The sequence below is a fragment of the Saccopteryx leptura genome, chromosome X, assembly GCF_036850995.1.
Source record: "Saccopteryx leptura isolate mSacLep1 chromosome X, mSacLep1_pri_phased_curated, whole genome shotgun sequence".
NCBI classification, from domain to species: Eukaryota; Metazoa; Chordata; class Mammalia; order Chiroptera; family Emballonuridae; genus Saccopteryx; species Saccopteryx leptura.
In genome coordinates this window covers 101,967,689-101,994,199 of record NC_089516.1, presented here as the reverse complement: position 1 = coordinate 101,994,199, position 26,511 = coordinate 101,967,689, and the positions used below count along the sequence as shown (strand labels likewise).

Sequence of the window (26,511 nt, the reverse complement as noted above, 5' to 3'; positions counted from 1 at the left end):
CTTTGAATTTTTGCCCATTGATTATGATGTTGGCTTTGGGTTTGTCATAGATGACCTTTATCATTTTGAGGTATGATCCCTATATCCCCACTTTGCTGAGAGTTTTGAACCTCAACGGGTGCTGGATTTTATCAAATGCTTTTTCTGCATCTATTAATATTATCATGTGTTTTTTTTTACTTCCTTTTGTTTATGTGTTGAATCACATTGATTGATTTGCAAATATTGTACCAGCCTTGTCTTCCCAGAATAAATCCCACCTGATCATGATGTATGATTTTTTTCATGTATTGGTGGATCTGGTTTGCTAATATTTTTTTTTTTTTGTATTTTTCTGAAGCTTGAAACGGGGAGAGACAGTCAGACAGACTCCCACAGGCGCCCGACCGGGATCCACCCGGCACGCCCACTAGGGGGCGATGCTCTGCCCACCAGGGGGCGATGCTCTGCCCCTCCGAGGCGTTGCTCTGTCCCAACCAGAGCCACTCTAGTGCCTGTGGCAGAGGCCAAGGAGCCATCTCCAGCGCCCGGGCCATCTTGCTCCAATGGAGCCTTGGCTGCAGGAGGAGAAGAGAGAGACAGAGAGGAAGGAGAGGGGGAGGGGTGGAGAAGCAAATGGGCACTTCTCCTATGTGCCCTGGCCGGGAATTGAACCCGGGACCTCTGCATGCCAGGTCGATGCTCTACCACTGAGCCAACTGTGGTTTGCTAATATTTTATTGAGAATTTTAGCATCTAAATTCATAAGGATTATTGGTCTATAGTTTTTTTTTCTTTGTAGTGTCTTTGCCTGGTTTTGGAATCAGTATTATGCTTGTCTCATAAAAGGAGTTTGGAAGTCTTCCCTCCTCTTGAATTTTTTGAAATAGTTTGAGAAGGATAGGAGTTAGTTCTTCTTTGAATATTTGGTAAAATTTGCTTGTGAAGCCATTTGTCCCAAGACTTTTGTTTGTTGGGAGATTTTTGATAACTGTTTCACTCTCATTTGATGAAATTGGTCTGTTTAGATTTTCTGATTCTTCTATATTGATATTTGAAAGATTGTACATTTTGAAGAATTTGTCCATTTTGCCTAAGTTGTCTAATTTTTTGGCATATTGTTCTTCATAGTATTTTCTTGCAATCCTTTGTATTTCTGCTGTGTCAGTTTTTACTTCTCCTCTTACATTTCTTATTTTATTTATTTGAATCCTCTCTCTCTCTCTTTTTTTTTTTTTTGGTGAGTCTAGTTAATAGTTAAATGTTCATCTATCTTGTTTACCTTTTCAAAAAACTAGCTCTTGGTTTCTTTGATCCTCTCTATTGTTTTTTAAGCCTCTATGTCATTTACTTCCTCTCTGATCTTTATTATTTCCTTCTTTCTACTTCCTCTGGGTTTTCCTTGCTGTTATTTTTCTAATTATTTTAGATGCTGTGTTAAATTGTTTATTTGAGCTTTTTCTAGCTTCTTACGGTATGCGTGTAATGCTATGAACTTCCCTCTCAGGACTACTTTTGCTGTGTCCCATAAATTTTGAGTTGTTGTATGTTCATTTTCATTTGTTTCAAGGAAATTTTTCATTTCTTCCTTGATTGCATTGTTAACCCATTCATAATGTAATAACATGCTATTTAGTTTTCAAGTGTTTGAGTGCTTTTAAGTTTTTCTATTGTAGTTGATTTCTAGTTTCATGCCATTGTTATCCGAGATGTTGCTTGATATGATTTCAGTCTTCTTAAATTTATTGAGACTCATTTTGTGTTCTAACATGTGGTCTATTCAAGAGAATGTACCATGAGCACTTGAAAGAATGTATATTTTTCTGCTTTAGGTGAAAGGTTCTGAAGATATCTATTAAACCCAGTTGATCTAGTGTGTCCTTTAACTCTGCTGTTTCTTTGTTAATTTTCTTTCTTTACAATCTATCCAGTGATGTTGGTTGGGGGTATTAAAATCCCCTACTATTATAGTATTGCTGTTGATCTCGCCCTTTATGTCTGTCAAAGTCTGCTCTGTATATTTAGTTGCTCCTATATTAGGTATATAGATATTTATAATGATTATATCTTCCTGTTGGATTGCTCCCTTTATCATTATGTAGTGACCTTCCTTATCCCTTACTATAGCCTTTGTTTTAAAGTCCATTTTGTCAGATATAAGTATTGCTACCCCAGCTTTTTTTCATTTCCATTTGCATGAAATACTTTTTTTCCATCCCTTTACTTTTAGTCTATGTGTATCTTTTGTTTTGAGGTGTGTCTCTTGTAGACAACATATGTATAGGTTCTGTTTTCTTATCCATGCAGCTAATCCATGCAGCTACCCTATGTCTTTGGATTGGAGAGTTTAATCCATTTACATTTAAGGTTATTATTGATATGTGGTTGTTCATTGCCATTTTATTCTTTAAATCTACATTCCTCTTTTACTAGATTTTCCCCCTCTTTGTTCTGTTTACAGCAGACCTCTTAACATTTCTTGTAGGATTGGTTTGATTATAATGAATTCCTTGAGGTGTTTTTTTGTCTTGTTTGTTCGTTTTTGTCTGGGAAGCTTTTTATTTCTCCTTAAGTTTTAAAGGATAACCTTGCTGGATAGAGAAGTCTTGGTTGTAGACTCTTGTTTTCCATTACTTTGAATATTTCTTGCCATTACCTTCTGGCCTTTTATGTTTCTGTTGAGAATTCAGATGTCATCCTTATGGAGGCTCCTCTGTAGATAATTGACTGCTTTTCTCTTACAGCTTTTAGTATTCTTTCTTTTTCTCTTAGTTTTTGTATTTTAATTATGATGTGTCTTGGAGTAGGCCTCTTTGGGTTTATCTTTAATAGGATTCTTTGTGCTTTTTGAACTTGTGTGACTTTTGTCTTTATCAACTTAGGAAATTTTTCAGTTATGATTTCTTCAATCAGATTCTCTATACCTTGATCTTTCTCTTCCCCTTCAGGAACCCCTATGATATGGATGTTGTTTCTCTTTATGTTGTCACAGATCTCTCTTAGAATTTCCTCAGATTTTTTGAACCTCTTTTCTTCTTGCTGCTCTGCTTCCTTGCTTTCATTTATTTTGTCCTCTAAATCACTGATTCCATCCTCAGCTTCATCCATCCTGCTTTTAATTCCTTCTAGTATTGGTCTTGAGGTGTTTTTTTGTCTTGTTTGTTCGTTTTTGTCTGGGAAGCTTTTTATTTCTCCTTAAGTTTTAAAGGATAACCTTGCTGGATAGAGAAGTCTTGGTTGTAGACTCTTGTTTTCCATTACTTTGAATATTTCTTGCCATTACCTTCTGGCCTTTTATGTTTCTGTTGAGAATTCAGATGTCATCCTTATGGAGGCTCCTCTGTAGATAATTGACTGCTTTTCTCTGATATTATTTCTGATATTGTATTTGTCATTTCTGACTGGTTTTTTTTTTATTATTTCAATGTCCTTTTTGATACTTGCTTTGTCTTTATTTAGGTGCTCTTTATGTCCATCCATTGTTGCTTCAAGATCTTTGAGCATCCTAACAATCATTATTTTAAACTCTGCATCCATTAATTTGGTTATTTCCATCTCATTCACATCTTCTTCTCAGGATTTCTCTTGTCGGTTCATTTGGGTTGCATTTCTCTGCCTTCCCATTTTATCTGTATATAAGAAGGGTGTGGCCCCAGGACACCAATCAGTATGGCCTCTGTGTTCCCTAGGTGTGGTCTGTCTGCAGGCCCGCCACCCCCTCTGCCGCTGCCTCGGGTTTTCGGGCATGGGTGTCGCCAGTGCCGGCCAGCTGCTTCAGTTGCTTTAGCTTCTGCCTTGCCTCCGCTGGTGGGACTGTGTTTGCATGCCCAGACCTCAAGCTCTGGCCAGGCACTGTCCTCCACACTGCCTCTGCAGGTGGAACTGCATTCACGCATCGGGACTGCAAGCCCTGGCCACGCCTAGCATCTGCCCCACCCATACAGGCGGACTGTGCTCCTGCACTGAGGCCACAAGCCTTGGCCCCAGGGGTGAGGCTGTGCTCTGGCACCCAGCCAGCAAGCCACAAGGCTCAGCCTGTTCCCTGCCTTCCGCCTTGCCCCTGTGGGTGAGACTGCAGGCAGGACCACTCTCGCTTGCCTGGGGCCCAGCCCACAGCCACTGGTTGTATTGCTTTTGTGAGCCCTGTCCACAGCTACATCCAGCCTCCAGATTCTGCCCCCATGGATGGGACTGCACTTTCACCTGGGCCACAGCCATGGCCCAGACCCCAGTTTCCGCCCTTGTCGATGGGACCATGTTCTTGCATCTGCTGCTGTCCGCCCTCTGGCAAGCACTCAGAAGTGTGGGGGTGGTGATGCAGCTCAGACCTCAGCACTCAATACTGTATCCCTGATGGTTCCCTGCTTCTAAGTGATTCTTTGCTCTGACTGCAGCAGGGAAGCTTCTGTTTGGCTGGTGACCTGTTTCCCTTTGCCGGTATTGCTGGTTCCAGGAAAAATATTCACTTTAGATTTGGGGAGTGACTCAGCCCAGGGGTTAGGGTGGCTGTCCCTCAAAGTGTTTCTTCCTGTACCTCCTAGATTACACTCTCTTCCTGCTACTCTGGTCCTCTCATCTCTCCCTGTCCCCCAGAACCCTGGGTGAGTGGTTGTGAAAGAGGTTTCTGTGAAAGAGGTTCCTTTAAGATGAATCCTGGGTCTGAGAAATCTGTCTCTTTCTCACAAACAGCATTCTGGCTTCTTTTGCAGATAAATACTGTCTGTGTGTCTTTTCTAGGCTCTGGGGCTGCAAGCTAGGTCTTCATTCCTAGGACCCTGTCCTCTCCAGGAAACTTTCCTCTCACCATGTGAGTCCCTCTGGGCTGCCACTTGCTCCCAGGAGCTGGGCAGCCCTCTCCACATTTCTGCTTTTCCTACCAGTCTCAGTGTGGCTTCTTTGGTGATCTTTGTTTATAGATTCCTCTTGGTTTAGCCCAAAATTGGTTTTTCGAGATGATTGTTCTTAAAATTAAGTTGTAATCCACTTTGGTTCTGGAAAGTTGAAGTTGGAATGTCCGTCTACTCCATTGCCATCTTACTGCCTGAATATCATGCTGTTTTGATTATCATGGCTTATAGTATAATTTGAAGTCAGGTCGTGTGATAATTCTGGCTTCATTCTTTTTTCTCAGGTTTGCTTTGACTATTTGGGGTATTTGAAGTGGTTTGTAAGAATAAATAAAGTACAAATAAATACCACAAATTAAAAACAGAATAAAAGAGAAGCAAGGGTAGGGACATAAAATGGCTCTAACCATTCCATTTTTGTGCACATCTTTTCCTTCCTTGTAAGTAGTGAATACCATAAGGAAAGAAAAGCTTTATTCATCTTTGTATTTCCAACAAGCCTGGCCTATTCTATTATTTTATTTTATTTTTAATTTATTAGGTTGACATGGTTCACCAAACCATGCAGGTTTCAAGTGTAAAACTCAATATAACACCATCTACCCACTGCATCATGTATCCCCCACCCCAAGCAAAGTCTATTTCTGCCTCCATTTTCTCTACCTTGGCCCTCCTCCCCCTACCTCCACTCTCTCTTTTTCTCTGGCTATTGCCACCCTGTTGTCTGTATCTATGTGTTATGTATATATGTTTTCTGGTCAATCTCTTCACCTTCTTTCACCCAGTGTCTTCATCCCCCTCCCCTCTTACAACTGTTCATGTTTTCCACATATCCATGTCTGTTTCTATTTTGTTCCTCAGTTTATTGTGTTCATTAGATTGCACATATAAGTGAGATAATAAAATATTTTTTCTCTTCCTGGCTTATTTTACTTAGCATAATAATCTCCTTGTCCATCCATGCTATCTTAAGAAGTAAGATTTCCGTGTGTGTGTGTGTGTGTGTGTGTGTGTGTGTGTGTGTGGCAACATAGTATTCCATTGTGAAAATATACCAGTTTTTTTATCCACTCATACACTTACTTCATGGACACTTTGGCTGCTTCCAGATATTGGCTATTGTAAATAATGCTGGAATAAGCAGTGGGGTTCATACTTTCTTTTGAATTAGTGTTTTAGGATTCTTAGCAAATATTCCCAGAAGTGGGATAGCTGGGTCAAAGAGCATGTCTATTTTTAATGTTTTAAGGAATCTCCATACTGTTTTCTACAGTGTCTACACAAGTCTGCATTCCCACCAGCAGTGCACTAAGGCATCCTTTTTTCCACATCCTCACCAGCACTTATTTGTTAATTTGTTGATGATAGCCATTCTAGGCAGTGTGAGGTTATATTTCATTGTCATCTTAATTTGCCTCTCTGATATTTCATTGTGGTTATAATTTACATCTCTTTGATGATTAGTGATGTTGAGCATATTTTCATATGCCTGTTGGCCATCTGTATGTCCTCTTTAGAGAATTTTCTATTCAAGTCTTTTGCCCATTTTTTAATTGGATTGTTTATCTTCCTGGTGTTAAGTTCTAGAAATTCTTCATAAAATTTGGTTATTAATTCCTTGTCAGATGTATTGGCAAATATGTTCTCCCATACAGCGGGTTGTCTTTTTATTTTATTTTTTTGCTTTGAAAAGTCCTTTTAGTGTGATGTAGTCCCATTTGTTTATTTTTACTTGCCCAAGAAGATATATCAGCATAAATATTGCTATGAGAGATATTGTAGAGTGTAATGTCTATGTTTTCTTCTAGATTTTTTATGGTTTCACAATTATATTTAATCTTTTATGCATTTTGAGTTTATTTTTGTGTTTGATATAAAGTGATAATCTAGTTTCCTTTTTTTTTTTTTTTTTGCATGCACCTATCCAGTTTTCCTAATACCATTTATTAAAGAGACTGTCTTTGCTGCATTGTGTACTCTTGCCTCTTTTGTCAAATATTAATTTATCATAAAGGCATGAGTTTATTTCTGGATTCTCTGTTCTGTTCCATTGAGCTATATGCCTGTTCTTATGCCAGAACTTGGCTGTTTTAAAACAGCTACATTTAAATATAATCATATACCATAAAATTAACCCATTTAAATATAAAATTCAACAATTGTTTTATTCACTGAGCTGAGCAATCATCATCACAATCTATGGTGGAATGTTTTTGTCATCCCACAAAGAAACCCCATACCCTTTAGTAGTCAATCCCCATTTTTTTTTATCCACAGCCTATGACAACTATTACTCTGGTTTTTGTCACTATGAATTTGCCTATTCTGGTTATTTCATATAAGAGGACACATACAATATATGGCCATTTATTTGTGGCTTCCTTCACTTAGCATAGTTCATTCATGTTGTAACATGTATCAGTACTTGGCTTCCTTTTATGGTTGCATAATATTTCATATTATAGATATATTGCATTTTGTTTATCCAATCATCAGTTGATAGACATTTTAGTTTTAAAATTGTGTATAATAACTCTATGTTTAATCATTTGACAATTGCCAGAGTGTTTTCCACAATGATTGCAACATCTTACATTCCCATCACCTGTGCCTGAGGGTTTCAATTTCTCTACATTCTTGCTAATATTTTTCACTATCTATTATTATGATTCTTCTATCCTAGTTAGTGTGAAATAGTACCTCATTTTGGATTTTATTTAGGTTTTCCTAATGACTAATGATATTAAGCATCTTTCGTTATACCTGTTGGCCATTTGTATATCTTATTTGGAGATGTCTATCATATCTTTTGCTCATTTTTATTGCATTATCTGTTTCTTTTTAAAAATATTTTATTCATTTTAGAGAGATGGAAGAGAGAGAGAGATAGAGAGAGAGAGAGAAAGAGAGAGAGAGAAGGAGAGAAGAGCAAGAAACATCAACTCCCATATATGTCTTGACTAGACAATCACAGAGTTTCAAACCGGGGACCTCACCATTCCAGGTTGATGCTTTATCTACTATACCACCACAGGTCAGGCCTACTTTATTTGTTTTTTGTTTTGTTTTGTTTTGTTTTAGTTGCATGAGTTCTGTATATGTCCTACATACAAGTTCCTTGTCAGATGTACGTACGATCTGACAATGTATTTTTCCCCATTCTGTGAGTTGTTTTTTTCACTTTCTTGGTAGCATCCTATAAAGTACAAAAGTTTTAAATTTTGATGAAGTAAAAGGTATCTAGTTTTTCTGTTATTTGTGATTTTTATGTTATATGTAAAAAATTTTTGTTTAACCCAAGATCATGAAGATTTATCCAGCCATTTCTTGTACAGACTAGAAATGAAATGTTTAATTACAACAACAGTTACCCTTTGTTGACAAGTTGCTTTGAGCTTGACATTATACCATGCACTGTCAAGAGGACATTGATGTCAGCAATGACAACAATAATACCTAACTTTATCTGGTTCTTATATGAATGACCTCATTTATTCCTCACAACAAATCTTTGAGGTAAGTATGAATATCTCTATTGACAGGTAGAGAAACTGAAGATCAGAGACATTATCTTCAGGTAATTCCTAGACATTCTGTAACAATCTTCTGGCCATGAATTCTCTATCTAACATCTCTGATGATCCCTAAAATCAACTTAAATATTTCCCATGGAGAGGCAATGATTTCAATGGGGAAGAGGTAGTCTTTGGAATCTGACCTGTACCTGAATCCTGATTCTACTATTACATTAGCACTTTTAAGTCTAAATTTGTAAAGTTGGCACAATTATAGACAAACAAGGCTGTGATAATGGTTAGTGTAATAATGAATATAAAATATTTGACACAAAATACAGTGTACAGAGGTCATTATCTCATAATGTAGATCATTCTATTGTTGGGTATACAATCTTTTGTAATAAAAATAAATTGAACTCCTATCCAAGTATCTGAGGAAAAGGAAACATGCTCAGTAAAACTTTTTTCAATTACAGTTTATATTTAATATTCTTTTATATTAGTTTCAGGTGTACAGTGTAGTGGTTAGACAGTTATATACTTTATAAAGTGTTACTCCTGACATTTCCAGTACCCATCTGGCACCATGGATAGTTATCATAGTATACTGACTATATTCCCTATACTGTACTTTATATCCCCATGGCTATTTTGTAACTACTAATCTGTTTCTCAGTCCCTTCACTTTTTTCACTTTGTCCCCCAACCACCGTCCCTTCTGGCAACCATTACTCTGTTCTCAGTATCTTTGAGTCTGTTTCTGTTTTTGCTTATTTGTTTATATTGTTTTTTAGATTCCACATAAAAGTGAAATCATATGATCTTTGTTTTTCTCTGACTGGTTATTTCATGGAGCACAATGCATCCTAAGACCATCCATGCTGTTGCAAATGGTAATATTTCATCCTTTTAATTGTCAAATAATATTCCGTTACTTATATGTGCAGTACCAACACTTTTTTATCCACTTGCTTATTGATGTGCACTTGTGTTGCTTCTGTAGCTTAAATATTGCAAATGATGCTGCAATGAACAAAGGGGTTCTTATATTCTTCCAAATTAATGTTTTGGGTTTCTTCAGATATATAACCAGAAATGGAATCACTGAGTAATAAGACAGTTTTATTTTTAATTTTTTTAAGTGAGAGGATGGAAGATGGAGAGACAGACTCCCACATGCATCCCAGCTGGGATCCACCCAGCAACCCCCATCTGGGGCTGATGTTCAAATCAAATGAGCTATCCCTAGCTCCTAAAGCTGACTCTTGGACCAACTGAACCACTGGTTGCAAGAGGGGAAGAATGAGAGAAAGGGGAGAGAAACACATGGTCACTTCTAATATGTGATCTGACCGAGGATGCAATTTGGGGTGTCCTATCACCAGCTGATGTTTTATTCACTGAGCCAAACAGTCAGGGCTATTTTTCATTTTTTAAAAAAACCTCCATAACACTTTCCATAGTAGCTGCACCAATCTGCATTCCCAACAACAATGCACCAGGGTTCCTTTTTCTCCGTGTCTTCGCCAACACTTGCGTACTGATTTACTGATGATAGACATTCTGACTATCATCAATAAGGTGATAGCTTATTGTGGTTTCATTTTTGCATTTTCTTGATGATTAGTGATGTTGAGCATCTTTTCATGTGTTTATTGGCCATAGGTATGTCCTCTTTGGAGAAGTATCTATTCAGGTTCTTTGCCCATTTTTTACTTCAATTGTTTTTTGTTTTTTGTTTTTTAGTTGAGTTATATAAGTTCTTCTTCAGTTTTATATCTTAAACCTTTATTAGATATATCATTAGCAAGAATGTTCTCCCATTCAGTCTGTTGTGTTTTCATTTTGTTTATGGTTTCTTTTGTTGTAGAAAATATTTTTAATATTTTTTTTTGTATTTTTCTGAAGCTGAAAACGGGGAGGCAGTCAGACAGACTCCTGCATGCGCCCGACCGGGATCCACTTGGCATGCCCACCAGGGGGCGATGCTCTGCCCATCTGGGGCGTCGCTCTGTTGCAACCAGAGCCATTCTAGTGCCTGAGGCAGAGGCCATAGAGCCATCCTCAGTGCCCGGGCCAACTTAGCTCCAATGGAGCCTCGGCTGCAGGAGGGGAAGAGAGAGACAGAGAAGAAGAAGAAGGGGAGGGGTGAAGAAGCAGACGGGTGCTTCTCCTGTGTGCCCTGGCTGGGAATCGAACCCGGGACTCCTGCATGCCAGGCCGACACTCTACCACTGAGCCAACCAGCCAGGGTGAAAACATTTTTAGTTTGATGTAGTCCAATTTATTTTTTTTTTGTTTCCCTTATCCAAGGAGATATAGCAGAAGAAAATTTACTAAGAGAAATGTCCAAGATTTTACTGCCCTTTTTATTCTAGGAGTTTTATGATTTTGTCTTGCATTTATATCTTTAATCCATTTTGAGTTTATTCTTGTATATGTTGTAAGAAGGTGGTCTAGTTTTTTTTTTTATTTCATATATCTGTCCAATTTCTCCAACACTATTTATTGAATAAACTATCTTTACCTCATTGAATGTTCATGTCTCCTTATGTATTCTCAATTTTGAGGGATAAAGTATTTTGAAGGATGTTAGCTGATACTATTGGTAGCAAGTACACCAGTATATTGGTAGAATGAGCTTTAGAATATCATCTGACATTTGCCCTTTGAACTTACAAATTTGGATTATATAAAATATTGTGTTTTCCTTTTAAGTACAATAGTATGCCTCACCTCATGTGTTCTTTTTAATAAATGACTTTAATATTCCTCCCACTTATTAGGATATCAAAATTTAGCTTAGGGGCCTTGGTAGCTCCTGCTACCTCAATAATGCATTGTGCAGACCCAATGACTTGGAAATCATATAATCCTGTATGGGTAGACCAAAGGCCCCTTTCTCAGGAGAAACTTAGGGCAGCTGCTCAATGGGTACAAGAGCAGCTACAGCTTGGGCACATTGAACCATCTAATAGCCCATGGAATACACTTCCAGATTTTGATCTTGTTGCCTCCTGGATTATCAAGGGGCATAGGCAACCCTTACAGTTTATAGGTTTTGAGCCTCAAAATTATTGTTCCTTTTTTCAAAGGATCAACAACAATGGCTCTGTGAAACTTCCACTAAATGGCAAATCACTTTTGCAAATTAATAGACAACTTTATACTGAAACTATCAACTTAAAATCAGCTCAGAGTCTAGAATTATATGCTATTATCATGGCTTTTCAGCATTTGTCATATTCTCCCTTTAACCTATATACAGGCAGCAAATATTTACTTATGGTGTTTCCATTATAAAGACTACTGTCTTAGGGACAAATGCTAATGAACTATTACAGCAGTTCCTCCTTCTTCTTTAAAGACTTGTATGTCAACATAGAGCTCCATGTTTTATAGGACATACTCAAGCTCACTCCATGCTCCCTGGAGCTTTAGCACAAGGGAATGCCCTTTTTTTCTTTTTTCTTTATTTCTTTTTTTTTTCTGAAGTTGGAAATGGGGAGGCAGTCAGACAGACTCCCGCATGCACTCGACTGGGATCTACCTGGCATGCCTACCGGGGGGGAATGCTCTGCCCATCTGGGGTGTTGCTCTGTTGCAACCAGAGCCATTCTAGCACCTGAGGCAGAGGCCACAGAGCCATCCTCAGCGCCTGGGCCAACTTTGCTCCAATGGAGCCTTGGCTGTGGGAGGGGAAGAGAGAGACAGAGAGGAAGGAGAACGGGAGGGGTGGAGAAGATGGGTGCTTCTCCTGTGTGCCCTGGCCGGGAATCAAACCTGGGACCCCTGCACGCCAGGCCAATGCTCTACCACTGAGCCAACTGGCCAGGGCCTAGGAATGCCCTTGTTGAGCAAGCTACCCAAAAGAAAATTATTTGGAGCAACCATGACAGATAGAGCAATTCCATCTCATACTATTCATCACCAGAACGCTGCAGCCCTGTGTAAACAGTTTCAACTTTCTTGGGAAGCAGCATGGCAGATTGGGAAATCCTGTCCAAGGGGTCCTATACTACAATCTGCCCCTTCATTGGGAGTTAACCCTCAAGGATCCCTACCAGGACAACTTTGGCAAATGGATGTTACTCATATACCTTCATTTGGCAAACAGTCCTATGTCCACGTTATAGTGGATACCTATTCTGGATTTATAGTAACCTCTGTCAGAACAGGAGAGGCTGCTAATCATGATATAGCTTGTAAAGCCAGGAGCCATGGCAAGGGCCACTATCACAGCAGCCTTCTCGCCTATGCAGGTTCGCATTGGATTCGGACAGTCGGTAAAGAAACAACGGAGCCAAAAACTGATAGGCCATTTTCTTTAATTCTAGCTTGCACCCGGCAGGCAAGTAAAAACTACACACTGGGCTCCAAAACCCAGTCACATTCAGTGCTCACAAAGTCACTGACTTATCCGAGTTTCCTAGAATCAAAGGTTTCTAGCTCACCAGCCTTATTCTCCTCAGTTCCCCATCTCCTTCCTTATCCCAGATACAAACTCTGCACAAACTGACATCTCACTCAGCACTCCGCCATCTTGGCTGCTTCTCCTGGCCACTTGGCCTCTTTCTACTCTCTGCTCTGCTCCCTCTGCTCTCTCATGCTGATCATCTCAGGAACCAAGAGAGCAAGCTCTCGTTCTGCCCCCATTTTATAGTGTAGCTTCACAACCTTTAATCCAATATACAAAATAGGGAAGTCTCTAATACAAAGTCACTTCTCTGAGGCATGATTGGATTGTACCGCCCCACATCAAAAAGGGTGGGAAAGGCTTAATCCCAAAACCAAGCCCCAGGCTACAGGGATTCTGCCTGCCCACAGAGACACACATTAATATCACCTGGGCAACGGCCTCCACGTGGGCAGCATCATCTTTAACAAAGTGAGCATAATATATTTTATCTGCCCAACATAGCTCATTGTATGCATTGTTCTATTATTGGATTTCCTAAACTGGTTAAACTGACAATGCTCCTGCATATGGAGCAAAAGCATTTACTGTATTTTGTCAAACCTTTCGAATTATGTGTATTTCTTACAATCTTTAAAGTTAAGGTATTATTAAAGTGTACTCAGAAAATATTTTAAGGTCAATTTAAAAAAATTTAAAAGGGGGGAGTCTTATCCTGGAACTCCTATGAGTCTACCATATCATGCTTTTTACTTAAAAAAAAAATTTAATTTCTTTTGAATGCTGATGGACAAATCTTTTTCTCCTGCAAACTACTACCTTCTTAATTTGATCCAGCTAATAACACTGTTTTGTCTTTTTCCAAATAGCTCCAGATATACGGAAAAGATTTATATAGGTGGATGGGAATCCTCAAACCCCTCAGCAAAATCTTCTGAGCATGGCTTTTAAGATACCAAGAGGCAGAAAAAGCCCAATAGAGATCAGGGGAACTACCAGCTTTTAGGATACGCCCTTAAAGGCTCCAATGCCCCAAAGGGATCTCATACGATGCCATCTGGGTCCTGCTTCAATAGTGGAAAGGAAGGTCATTGAGCTAAAGCCTGCCAGACTTACATGCCTCTGTTGTGAGGAAACAGGGACACTGGAAGGTAGGCTTCCCCCTCGCTCCTCTAAGGGAGGGTTCAGTCTCTTCCAGCCCTGCTCCAGCCACCTATGACCTAACCTTGCCCAGAATGCTGGGGTTTGCCACTGAAGGCTGAAGGGGCCCAGGGCCACCGGCCCCATCTATGACACTGTGGACGAGCCTAGGGTATTTCTTCCAAGAAGCAGGTAAACTGATCTCATTTGCACAAGGGCCACTTAACTATGTCTTCCCTGAATAGTCAGGTTTTTTATTCTTCCCTTGAAGATCTCTGTTGTGGGTGTTGATAGTCTTATTTTCTGCTGTTTTGTTTAATATATAGTGTTTCCTTTATTCCTCCTACCTCAATGCCCCACTCATATTTCAGGCTGGGGCCTACTCCTAATTTAGAGCTCTCTTTCCCCCTTTTGCCAACTTCTATTATGAATCTACCTTTGCCACCCAGCTTAGTGTATCCCAAGGTTCTCTTTACCATGCCACAGACTCAGAGCTCCAGGGAAAAGCAACCTGGTCTCATCTCTCCAGGCAGAGGAGAACAGAGGCTCCATCTCCACACATGCTTCAGATGGCTTTTTCAGTCTACCTGAATCATTACCAGCTAGAAGCAGCGGTCATTGGGACTTGGATGTGAGCTGCAAAGTATAGAATTGTGACAACAATTCCAGTGCCCTGCGAACTTTCCCTGGAGGTGGACTTGTCCAGGACTCCTGCTCCTAGTGACAGCTCCTAACAGACTGAACTGGGGTCTGGTTGCATTTTTCAGGGATTTGGCATGGTGTTTGGGCCAACTTGGACTTGGTGAACATGTTAAGGACACTACTCTTTTATGGACTCTTGCTGTATTGGCCAAGAGTTTGCTTAAAGGCTTTAATCACTGTAAAAAAAAGTATAAGACTGGATAAAGAAGATGTGGCACATATACACCATGGTATACTATTCAGCCATGAGAAATGACATCAGATCACTTACAACAAAATGTTGGGATCTTGATAACATTATACGGAGTGAAATACCAGCTTTTAGGTAAATCAGAGAAAAACAAGAACTGCAGGATTCCATACATTGGTGGGACATAAAAACGAGACTAAGAGACATGGACAAGAGAGTGGTGGTTATGGGGGGGTGGGGGAGGGAAGGAGGGAGAGGTGGAGGGTGAAGGGGAGGGGCACAAAGAAAACTAGATAGAAGGTGACAGAGGACAATCTGACTTTGGGTGATGGGTATGCAAGAGAATTGAATGACAAGGTAACCTGGACATGTTTTCTTTGAATATATGTACCCTGATTTATTTATGTCACCCTATTAAAATTAATAAAAATTTATTTATTAAAAAAATATTTCTCCCACTCTAGGGTGAGCTCTATGTTTCCTCCCCTAAAATCTAGATATGAGCTTATGACTACTCCATTTAATTACATACAATAAAAGTGATGATATACTACCTTGGAAGCTAGGTCATAATTAAGATACAGCTTCTTTGTCATTGGCTGGTTGGCTCAGCAGATAGAGAGTCTGCCTAGCATGCAGATATCCTGGATTTGATGTCTGGTCAGGACACACAAGAGAAGAAACCATCTACTCTCTCTCCCTCCCTCTCCCCCTTCACTCTCTCTTCCCTTCTTGCAGCCAGTGGCTCATTTGGTTCTAGCATAGGCCCCAGTGCTGCAGTTAGCTCAGTTGGTCCAAGTGACAGCCTCAGATGCTGAGGATAGCTCATCTGATTTGAGCATCGACCCCAGATGGGAGTTGCAGGTAGATCCCGGATGGGGTGCATGCTAGTGTCTGTCTCTCTATCTTCCCTCCTCTCACTTAAAAAGAAAAAAGGATATAGCTTCTTTGACACATTTGATCTCTGAAAGCTAGTCATCATGCTGTGATATAATGCATACTAACCCAAGTTGAAAGACTGCGTAGAGACTCAATATGAAGGGGAAATGAGGCCCTAGCTGATAGCCAACATCAACCACCAGACATGTGAGTAAACTCGCTTAGTGCTTTGAGTATTCTGGTTGGGAACTCAGATATTATGGAGCAGAAACATGCCATCTTCATTGGGCTTTGTCAAATTCCCGACTCACAGAAATCATAAGCATAATAATTTCTTTATGCCTCTAAGTTTGGGAGTAATTAGTTATGCAACCATAGTAACTAGAATAGGTGAGATACACACAATAACATATCTGTAGAGTAATTTTTAAGTATGAATAATATATATTATTTACTATCACCAGCGATGGGCCCAGATGTTTGTATTCATTATTTTATCTAATTCTTACTAATTCTGACAGGGTTGGCCCTATTATTTTCTGCATTTTATAGCTGAGTAAACTGAAGATTAAGTAACTTGTTTGGGGTCATGCTATTAAAATCTACACTCTTTAAAGTGTCACATGGCTTCTTGAATAAGAACTATAGTTTCAATGTGCAACAAAAGATAACATCTCTAAGATTTGATTATCGATACCTTACTGAAATTTCCTATGTTTATCCCACCCAACTTCCCTAAGGACACTTTCATGAAATGCCTGTAATTATTGCACTAGCTTCTCTTGGTCTGCTTTCCAATTTTCAAGGTACAAAGTCCTCCTGTACTCCCTACTCTCCTGAGCTTCCTAAAACATCAGTTTGGGTCTGTTTCTCACCAATGTCCTTGACTTAGTAGCTTCATCCAAAAGCTTCCCTCTTTTCTGAAGGACTCATTCAGGAGTGCCTACTCTTCAAAGAACAGGATCTTCTACTTCCTCTTTGTTTGTTGTTTCATCATTGCACCCCTCAGTGCCTAACTCAGAGACTGACACGTAGCAGAAGCTCAGGAAATATTTTGTGAAATGAAATGTTTTGAGTGTTCTATTGTGAATGTTATTTTTCTGCCTTCTTTCACTTTGCTCCATACAAGAATATTTTAAAACAGGAATGGTCCTTGGGAATGGCAATAAATAGGTGAGCAGGTACTTTCTAGAAGTTGTTTCCTGGGCTAGTGACCACAAGCAAGTTTAGAAGACTCTCATGCTTTTCTAAACTTAAAAAGAAAACCAAACACAACTAAATAAGTATTCACATTTCCTTTGTTGATGTATAATAAGAACACAATGTTTTTCCTGTTACAAGCAAAATTTATGGGTAAAACCTTTTTATTTTTGCATTTTAATTACAATTTACAGTATTATTTTGTATTAGTTTCAGGTGTACATCACAGTGATTAGACAATCATATGCTGTATCAAGTGTTCCCCCTAATATTTCCAGTACCTACTGGGCACCATACATAGTTCTTACAATATTACTGACTATATTCCCTGTGCTGTACTTTACATTCTTATGACTATTTTGTGACTACCAATTTGTACTTCTTATTCCCTATACCTTTTTCACCTGGCTCCCTAATCTTCCTCCCTCTGGCAACTATCAGCCTGATCTTTGTATCTGAGTCTGTTTCTATTTTGTTTGTTTATTTAGTTTGTTCTTTAGATTCCACATATAAGTGAAATCATATGGTATTTGTGTTTTTTTCTGGGTAACACCTTTCACTGACCTTACACTTGCTATACTTTCTTTAAGATGGAAGATAGGCTGACCAGGTGGTGGCTCAGTGGATAGAGCATTGGACTGGGATGTGGAAGACCCAGGTTCAAGACTCCAAGGTCACCAGCTTGAGCTTGGGCTCATCTGGCTTGAGCAAGGCTCACCAGCTTGGACCCAAGGTCGCTGGCTTAAGCAAGGGGTTACTTGGTCTGCTGTAGGCCCACAGTCAAGGCACATATGAGAAAGCAATCAATGAACAACTAAGGTGTCACAACAAAAAACTGATGATTGATGCTTCTCATCTCTCTTTGTTCTTGTCTGTCTATCTCTCTCTGACTCTCTCCCTGTCTCTGTAAAAAAAATAAAGGTGGAAGATAGGTAACATCTCATATTTTTAAAATTAATTTTTAATTACATAAGTAATACATGAATGATTAAGTATTATTTCCTTAACATGATTGCTTTCCAAAAATTATTATTACTTTGCTGAAGTATATACTCTAATAATTCTTTTTGAGGTAGTAAAGTTTCTGGGTTCTTATATGTCCAAAATACCTTTATTTCTCCTTTCCACTTATATAATAGCTTGCCTTGGTATTAAATCCAAGGTTCAACATCATTTTCACTCAACAGTTTGAAGCTATTCCTCTACCGCTTTCCTGAATTTGATGTTGCTTATGGGAAGTCTGATGTCTTGTTTCACTGTAAGTAGTCTTCATTTTCTTGTTGAAAGTTTTTAGTATTTTCTTATTATCCTTGATGCTCTAAAATTTTACCATGTTGTGTCTAGGTATAGTTTGTTTCTTCATTTGTTTTGGTATTTATTCTTCAAATATTGGTTCCTATCCATTCTCTTCATTTTTTACTCAATGGAACTGCTATGACATAAATGTGAAAATGTCTTGGTTGATCTATTTTTTGTGCCTCTCACCTTTCCTTCCTACTTTCCATCCCTCTATCCTAGGAGATTCTTCAGTCCAGTTCTCCAGGTCACTGATTTAATTTGTTTGTATCCATCATAAATCTTCATTCAATCCATCTATTTATTGGCATTTTAATTTAACCTGTTAGTTATTTTTTAAATCTAATTTTTAATATTTACTTATGATTGTTTTATTATTACTTGTTCTCCCACGAATGTATTATTTTTTTTATCATTCTGAGGTTATATATTTATATTCATGTTCTGAGAACATTATTTACTCTATTTCTCTGATGAAAATCCTTTTATTTGTTGAGTTCATTGTCTTCATTTTGTGGTATTTGGTTTGTTTAAATGTCTTTCTGTAGTTGAGATATTTCTCTTTATATTGTTACTCTGTTTATGCAGCCTGTTTCAGAGAATAGACGGAATAGATTTAGCTGTTGTTTTCCTTTTTAAATAATTTTTAATTTTTAGTTATAGTTGATGTACAATATTTTATTAGTTTCCGATATATGCAACAGTAATTAGACATCACATAACTTAAGTGATCATCCTGATAAATCTCACACTCATGTGACACCATACATAATAATTAAAATATTATAGACTATATTTCATATGCTGTACTTCATATCCCCATAAATATTCTGTAACAACTAATTTGTACTTCTTAATCCTTTTACCTTTTTCACCATCTACCCAAACCTCCTCCCATCTGGTAACTATCAAAATGTTCTCTGTATCTATGAATCTGTTTCTATTCTGATTTATTTATTTATTTATTTATTTATTTATTTATTTATTTAGAGACAGGAAGAGAGAGAGATGAGAAGCATCAATTCATAGGTGCAGCACTTTTCAGTTGCTCATTGGATGTTTCTCATGTACCTTGACCAGGGATCTTCAGCTGAGCCATGACCCCTTGCTCAAAACAGTGACCTTGACCTCAAGCATCAACCTTCAGCTTCAAGCCAGTAACTATGGGATCATGTTGATGATACCACACTCAAGCTGGTGAGCCTGCAGTCATGCCAGTGACATCAGGGTTTTGAATTTGGGACCTCAGCATCCCAGGTCAAAGCTCTATCTACTGTACCATCAGTAACCAGGCTACTTTTTTAATTCATCTGTTGATAGATATGTAATCATTGCTATTTTATTGTTCATATTTTATCTTTTTTTCTGTTACTTGTTCTTAAAGAAGGCCCTTTAACGTTTCATATAATACTAGTTTGGTGGTGATGAACTCCTTTTGCTTTTCTTTGTCTGGCAATCTCTACCTATGCTTTAATTCTATATAATAGCTTAGCTAGGTAGAGTAATCGTGGCTTTAAGACCTTGCTTTTTATCACTTTGAATATTTCTTGCCAATCCCTTCTAGCCTGCAAAGTTTCTGTTGAGAAATCACCTGACAGTCTTATGGGAGCTCCCTTGTACGTAAATAACTGTTTTTCTCTTGTTGTTTTAAAATTATCTCTTTATCTTTAACTTTTTGCATTTTACTTTTAATATGTCTTCATGTAGGCCTCTTTGGGTTCATCTTGTTTGGGGCTTTCTGCTCTTCCTGAACTTGTATGTCTGTTTCCGTCACTAGGTTAGAGCTATAAGCAATCCACTGTTTGTGACTGTCTCTGCTGGGCCTGGGTGCATGCAGGAAGGATGAAGCTGTGCACCAAAGCTGACTTTAAGCAGCACTGAACTCTGGGACCATGTCAGAAAAAGTCACAAGGCATCCCGAGATCTATGCTTGCCTTCCTCTTCCTATTAGGCCAGCTGCCTACTAGACTCAGTCACTGGAAGAGCCTCTTGTTGTACTCCTCTGCAGGGCATAATCTTCACAGGTTGGGGAAAACAGGAGTCTGCATGGTGGAGCTAATGCTTTTTCCTAGGCTGATGCCACACAGAGGGGATTGCTCCACTGAAGAAAGATGTTTGTGGTGTGGAAAAATGATACTGCATAGCAGACATAGTGGCTGTTTCTCCTTCTCTCTCCCCAGACCACAAACCCCAGACTCTCCTCATGTGACTCTAGTTTGCTCTGTCCTCCCTCTTTTGGATCCCAGACTGAGTGACTATGAACAAAATCTTGAGCTTTGACCCTTTAAGAAGGTGCCTGTGTCTTTAGTGGACTTCTACCTCTCCATGGCAGACAAATCCTACTGCTTTTTACAGCCAGATGGTACATGGACACCTCTTTCCATCTCTAGTGCTCTGAGTTGTAGAAACTGGCTTGAGGTTTAGACCCCACACTTCTCAGGGGGAACTTCCCCCCCCCAACAGCTGAAATATCCTTCTGGAACTTCAGCTGCTGCCTATGGGAACAGGGACAGCCCTTTTCACATCTCTGCCTTCCTACTAGTCTCATTGTGGTTGTAAGACTTCAGCTAGTCTTTAGGTGGTTATTCAGGATGATCATTCTATAATTTAGTGGTAATTCCAATCTGTTCCTGAGAGGAGGTGAATGTAGCTTCCACCCACTTTGTTGCCATCTTTTATCCTAGCATTTTGGTTCTTGGGAAGTAAAGAAGTTGCCTGGGGAGAACACAGCACCCCTCACGGGAGCTCTCAAGGTGCTTACTGGAGTCAGTCAGGTCACAGAGAAAAGAGCCCCATTGACTTTTGACAAATGTTAAAAAATAAATCAGTGGGAGAAATATGACCTTTTCAATAAATGTTGCTGGAGCAATTTTATATCTATAGACAAACAAAAGGTACAATCTTAACCTTATACCTTATGCAAAAATTAATTTATAAAAGATTATAGATTTAAATGTAAAGTATACATCTATAAAGCTTTTAGAATATAACATAGGAGAAAACTTCAAGACCTACACTTTATGAAGTGTTTTCAGACATGACACCAAAAGCACAATCTATAAAAACAACAAATTAAAAAGTTTTGCTCTATAAAAGACCATGTTAAGAGGATGAAAATACAAACTACAGATTGAGAGAACATTTGAAAACTACATATCTGACAAAAGGCTCATCTAGAATGCATAATGAACTCTCAAAGCTAAACATTAAAAAACAGACAATCCAATTAGAAAATGAGCAACCAGTGTCACCCCAACAAACTTAATTAAAAATAATAATAAAATTTAAAAAAAGAAAACAGGCAAAAGTTAGCTTCATTTCACCAAAGAAAGATAAACAACAGCTAGCAAATACAATCAGAAAATGGGCAAAAAGTGCAGTCATCTCACCAAGAAAGATATACAGTTATCAAGTAGGAATGTGAAAAGACGCTCACTATCATTACACATTAAGGAAATAAAAATTAAAACTACAAAGGGATATTATTACATACCTATTAGAATGGATAAATAAAAATAACAAATGCTGGTGAGGGTGCATAGACCTTGGATCTCTCAATCATTGGTGGTAGTACTCCCACACATCAAGCCATTCTGCAAAACAATTTAGAAGCTTCTTACAAAACTAAATGTGCAGTTTTGATATTACTCAGCAATTGCACTCTTGGACATTTTATTTCCAGATAAATAAAAGCTTACAGATGCACAGAAATCAGTGCACCACCACTTATACATAGCACTCATTTATTTTATATAACATTTTATGTATGAATAACCACTAATCAAATTCACATCCCAATGATGAGAATTAGGCTTGTTTTTATTTTCAACATTTAAAATAATTGTTTTATGAATATCCTTGTAGCTCTTTCCTTGAACACATGTATAAGAATTTCCCTAGGATGGATATCTAAAAATAAAATTTCAGGGTCATATGTTGATATACATTTTCAACTTTACTAGCTACTACCAAAAACTAGTCTGCAAAATTGAGCCAATTTATGTTTCTTTCATCCTTGTATGAAATTTCCAGCTGCTTTTCATCTTTGCTTATATGTGGTGTGCCATACTTTAAAATTTCTATCAACCTAATAGTTGTGAAATATGTAACTTCCATTTTAACTTTACTTTCCCTAAATAAAAGGTTAAGTGTATTTTCAAATTTTTATTGGCCAGTTGGGTTTTCACTTCAATGAACAGCATGAACATATTATTGTTTACTCATTTTTAATGGAGTTTAGCCTTTTTAATATTGATATGGTAAAACTTTATAGTATTTATATATATATATATCATATATATCAAGACATTAATTCTTCATCAGTGTATAAGATTCAAATACTTTTTCTTAGTCTATTACTTATCTTTTAATGTTTTGATGCTATATTTGGCATTTAGAGGCTTTAAATTTTCATGTACCTATAATCAAATTTACCAATATTTTTCTATACGATTTCTGCTTTTTGCATCTTGGTTAAAAAAGTCTTTTTTTTCAGAAAGATTTAAAGAGGTTCTCTTAGATTTTATTCTAATAATTTTAAAGTTCTGTTTTTTATAATCAGGTTTTTAAAACATTTGGAGTTTATTTTTATGTATGGTATGAGGTAAAGATCTAATTCAATTTTTTCCATTTAAAAGTTAATTGTCCTAATATCCTAATACCAACTATTAAATATTCCATGCTTTTCTTACTCTATCCAATTAAAAAACTATATATATATATATATATATATATATATATATATATATATATATATATATATATAACACTGTTTTCTAAACATTGTTCTAGGCACTTTGAATACAGTATTAAATAAAAGTATTACTAATGGTATTGTAAATTATATTTTATTACATCTGTTAGAATATTTCTTGTAGAGTTTGTATTCTGCCTTGGGGAAATACATAATAAACATAATAAATAAATAGGTATATTATGTATGTTGGAAAATGACAAATGTTATGAAAAAACTAAGGAGTATAAAGGAAATTGGGAGTGTTGAGTTGGGAGGGATGATGGCAACTTTAAATAAGGTGCTCTAGGTTGGTCATATTAAGAAGTTGATATGTGGACAAAGACTTGAAAGAAGTGTGGGAGTTGGCATATAAATATTTGGGGGATAATAATGCTAATATTTATACATACTACATACCAGGTTTTGTCCTAAGCACTTTACATATATTTACTAACTTAATACTCACAATAACAGATGTTTCACAATAACTAATACAGATATATTAAAGGCCCTGAGAAATTTCATGATAAAGAAAACAAATTTTGTGTAGTCCATCACTTTTGAAACATTTTCATCACAGAACCTTTCTCCTGTTTTTAAAGAATACCTATTAACATCCACATACCTCACACTGGAAAAAATTGGGGTTTTTTTTCCCCTTTACTCTCTGGTATATGTAAAGCAAACAAAGTAATCTATTTTAGATTATCTTCTTTTAATTTTTTTTCTTAAGTGAGAAGCAGGGAGGCAGAGAGACAGACTCCTGCATGCACCCCAACTGGGATCATCCACCCAGCAAGCCCTCCACTGGGAGATGCTCTGCCGAACTATGGCCGTTGCTCTGTTGTTTGGCAACCCAGCTATTTTAGCACCTGAGGCAAGGACTTGGTGCCATATTCAGCATCCGGGCCAACTTGTTCAAATAAGCCAAGTCTGTGGGAGGGGGAGAGAAGAGAGAGAGAGAAGGGTGGAAGAGTAAAGAAGCAGATGGTAGCTTCCCTTATGTACCCTAACTGGAATTAAACTCAGGACTTCCACATGCCAGGCCGATGCTCTACCTCTGAGCCAACTGGTCAGCGCTTAGACTATCTCTTTTTTTTTGTATTTTTCTGAAGCTGGAAATGGGGAGGCAGTCAGACAGACTCCCGCATGCACCCGACCAGGATCCACCCGGCACGCCCACCAGGGGGTGATGCTCTGCCCATCCGGGGGGCATTGCTCTGCTGCAACCAGAGCCATTCTAGCACCCAAGGCAGAGGCCACAGAGCCATCCCCAGCGCCCAGGCCATCTTTGCTCCAATGGAGCCCTGGCTGCGGGAGGGGAAGAGAAAGAGAGGAAGGAGAGGGGGAGGGGTGGAGAAGCAGATCGGTGCCTCTCCTGTGTGCCCTGGCTGGGAATCGAACCTGGGACTTCCGCATGCCAGGCCAACGCTCTACCACTGAGCCAACCGGCCAGGGCCTAGACTATCTCTTAAAAACATTTTGCAGCTTCCACAGTAGTGTTCTAAATCTTACATTATTATGAAATTTCTTCTAAAACCTATTACAAATCTTTTACATTTAAATTTTAAAATCTGTTGTATTCTTATATCCCCACTAGAAAGAAAATGATTTTTAGTTTTGATGTGAAATAAATTGCTTATATTTACAGAATGCTTATGATATGCAAGAAAAAAATTTAAGATAATGGCCTTGCTGAACAAGAAGTTGCAACCATTGGTTAGAATTTCCATATTACCCTGTTCTCATTTCTTGGTATTTCTGTGCCCCTGACTAGAATAATCCTGGTTTTTCAAAGAGGTGGCCACGATGTAAGACAGAAACAAATGGAAGAGAACAGGAGAGACAGATGCAGTCCCCTCAGGACTTATTTAGAAACCAGGAAAGCAGCAGCAAGGAGGACTTTACTATGCAGGCTGTACACTTGAAGTTGACCATCCAGCTAAGATAGATACTTTAGGCTTTGCTGAGCCAACACCTTCCAGAGAAATAAAATCATATTTTTTAATCCCATTTTGAGATAGCTTGCAGTAAAACACATGTAAAAGAAGTGCTTAGTTACAAATCATCAACAGCTATATATAAAAGAGAGGGTTAATTGTACTTGGAAACAGATATAAGATAATTACTGAGTATGCTAATCACTCTGAGCTTCCTGGAAGCCAAGTAAAAATGGAACCATAATAGTTTTATGTTAAATATTAATATATGTAGCCTTAGTTGTGAAAATGGTAGCTCACTCCTTTTTTAGACTCTCACCTTTCTTGTCTTTTGTCTTATAGTTTGGCTAAATTTAATGAATTAAATTTGGGTGCTTATAACATATTTGATATAAAGAAGACAATTAGTAACAAATAGACAGCTTGGAAAGAAAACAGTTAATATTTGTCTTGTAGTCATCAGACTCAGTTCATGTAGAAGTTCTCTGGGTTGGATCTGAATTTTCAAACTCTCCAAAGTAAGTGTTGCAGATCCCATTAACCAAATTGTTACAGGAAGGTAAAAGGTCTTGGTGTCCTTTTTGAACTCCATCCTCTGTGAAATTCTGGAAGTCTTCTTCCTTGTCTTGTCAGTTTCTTACTTTTTGGTCCTCATTTTAAAAACACCTTATTGTTGGATGCATGAATTAAAATTCCTTAAATAATTTGCTGATTTGATTGTTTTCTGTCAAGAAAGTGAAAGGGAAAGAGCAACACTTTCTATGAAGCCTGGTTTCACTGAGTGCAGCCTCCAGGAAGATTAAGTCAAGGTTTTGGCCAAGTGAAATTGCCAGTTCCCTAAAAGAAAAGGCCAGCACATTGCTCATTAGAGCATTCTAAATGTGCCTGTGCAATCTTTTTGCTATCCTGCAATTTCCTGTTGGTTATAAATGAAACCTTTCTAGCTGTTAATGCAGGCTGTGAATTGAAAGAAAAAAAAACAACAACAACCACCATGTAATTAATCATAGGAGGTTGGGGGGATTCACTAAGCCTTAGTATAGGGGAGATGCTGGACAAGGCACTAGGACCTAGAAGGCATCTATCCACCCTGGCAGGAATTTCTTGCTTGGAGCTCAGACAACAAAGGCATAGAGAGATTGGTTTCCTTTCTCTCAGCATCTCCACCCAACCAGCAGACAACCGGTGAGTGGGGCTTTCAAGTCATTTTCAGGCAGAATGTAACAGATGTCAAATGGGAAAAACACAAGACAAAGTTATCTCTCTCTCTCTCTCTCTCTTTCTCTCTCTCTCTCTCCTTTCTTGTCTTTCTCCTTCTCCTTTTTTCTCTCTGTCTTATTCTCGGATTTTTTCCTAAGCTTCTACCAGGAATTTTCCTTTGGAAAAGTGAGTTTGATGTTTCTTTGTTTTCACTGTGATGTTGATTTAGGATAATACCATCCCTGACACTAGAGCAAAGCCAAGCATTACTGGCATGCCTGGGGAAATGATTGCTACTTGTCTTGAGGAGCTGGGGTCTCTTACCACTGCAGGTTGTCTGACAGAGACAATGCTGAGCTCAGCACAGGTCATGGTGACATTGGAAGTAAAGGGAGACGAAGCCTGCCAAACCTGCTAGGAAACAGTCCTCCTTTATCTCCTGTCCTCCTGGTCCTTTACAAATATCGC

General features: G+C 38.3%; 1 protein-coding gene and 1 pseudogene across 1 annotated transcript in view; one reads left to right on the top strand and one right to left on the bottom strand.

Moving 5' to 3' along the window:
- Positions 1-26,511, bottom strand: part of LOC136386065 (casein kinase II subunit alpha pseudogene) — a 190,586-nt pseudogene that overhangs the window by 112,730 nt on the left and 51,345 nt on the right.
- The window catches only part of DCX (doublecortin), a 137,979-nt gene continuing 137,435 nt past the window's right edge, over positions 25,968-26,511 (top strand). Inside the window, exon 1 of the mRNA XM_066357379.1 lies at positions 25,968-26,028. The gene's annotated coding sequence lies outside the window, so the exon portion shown is untranslated. The remainder of the gene's footprint in view (positions 26,029-26,511) is intronic.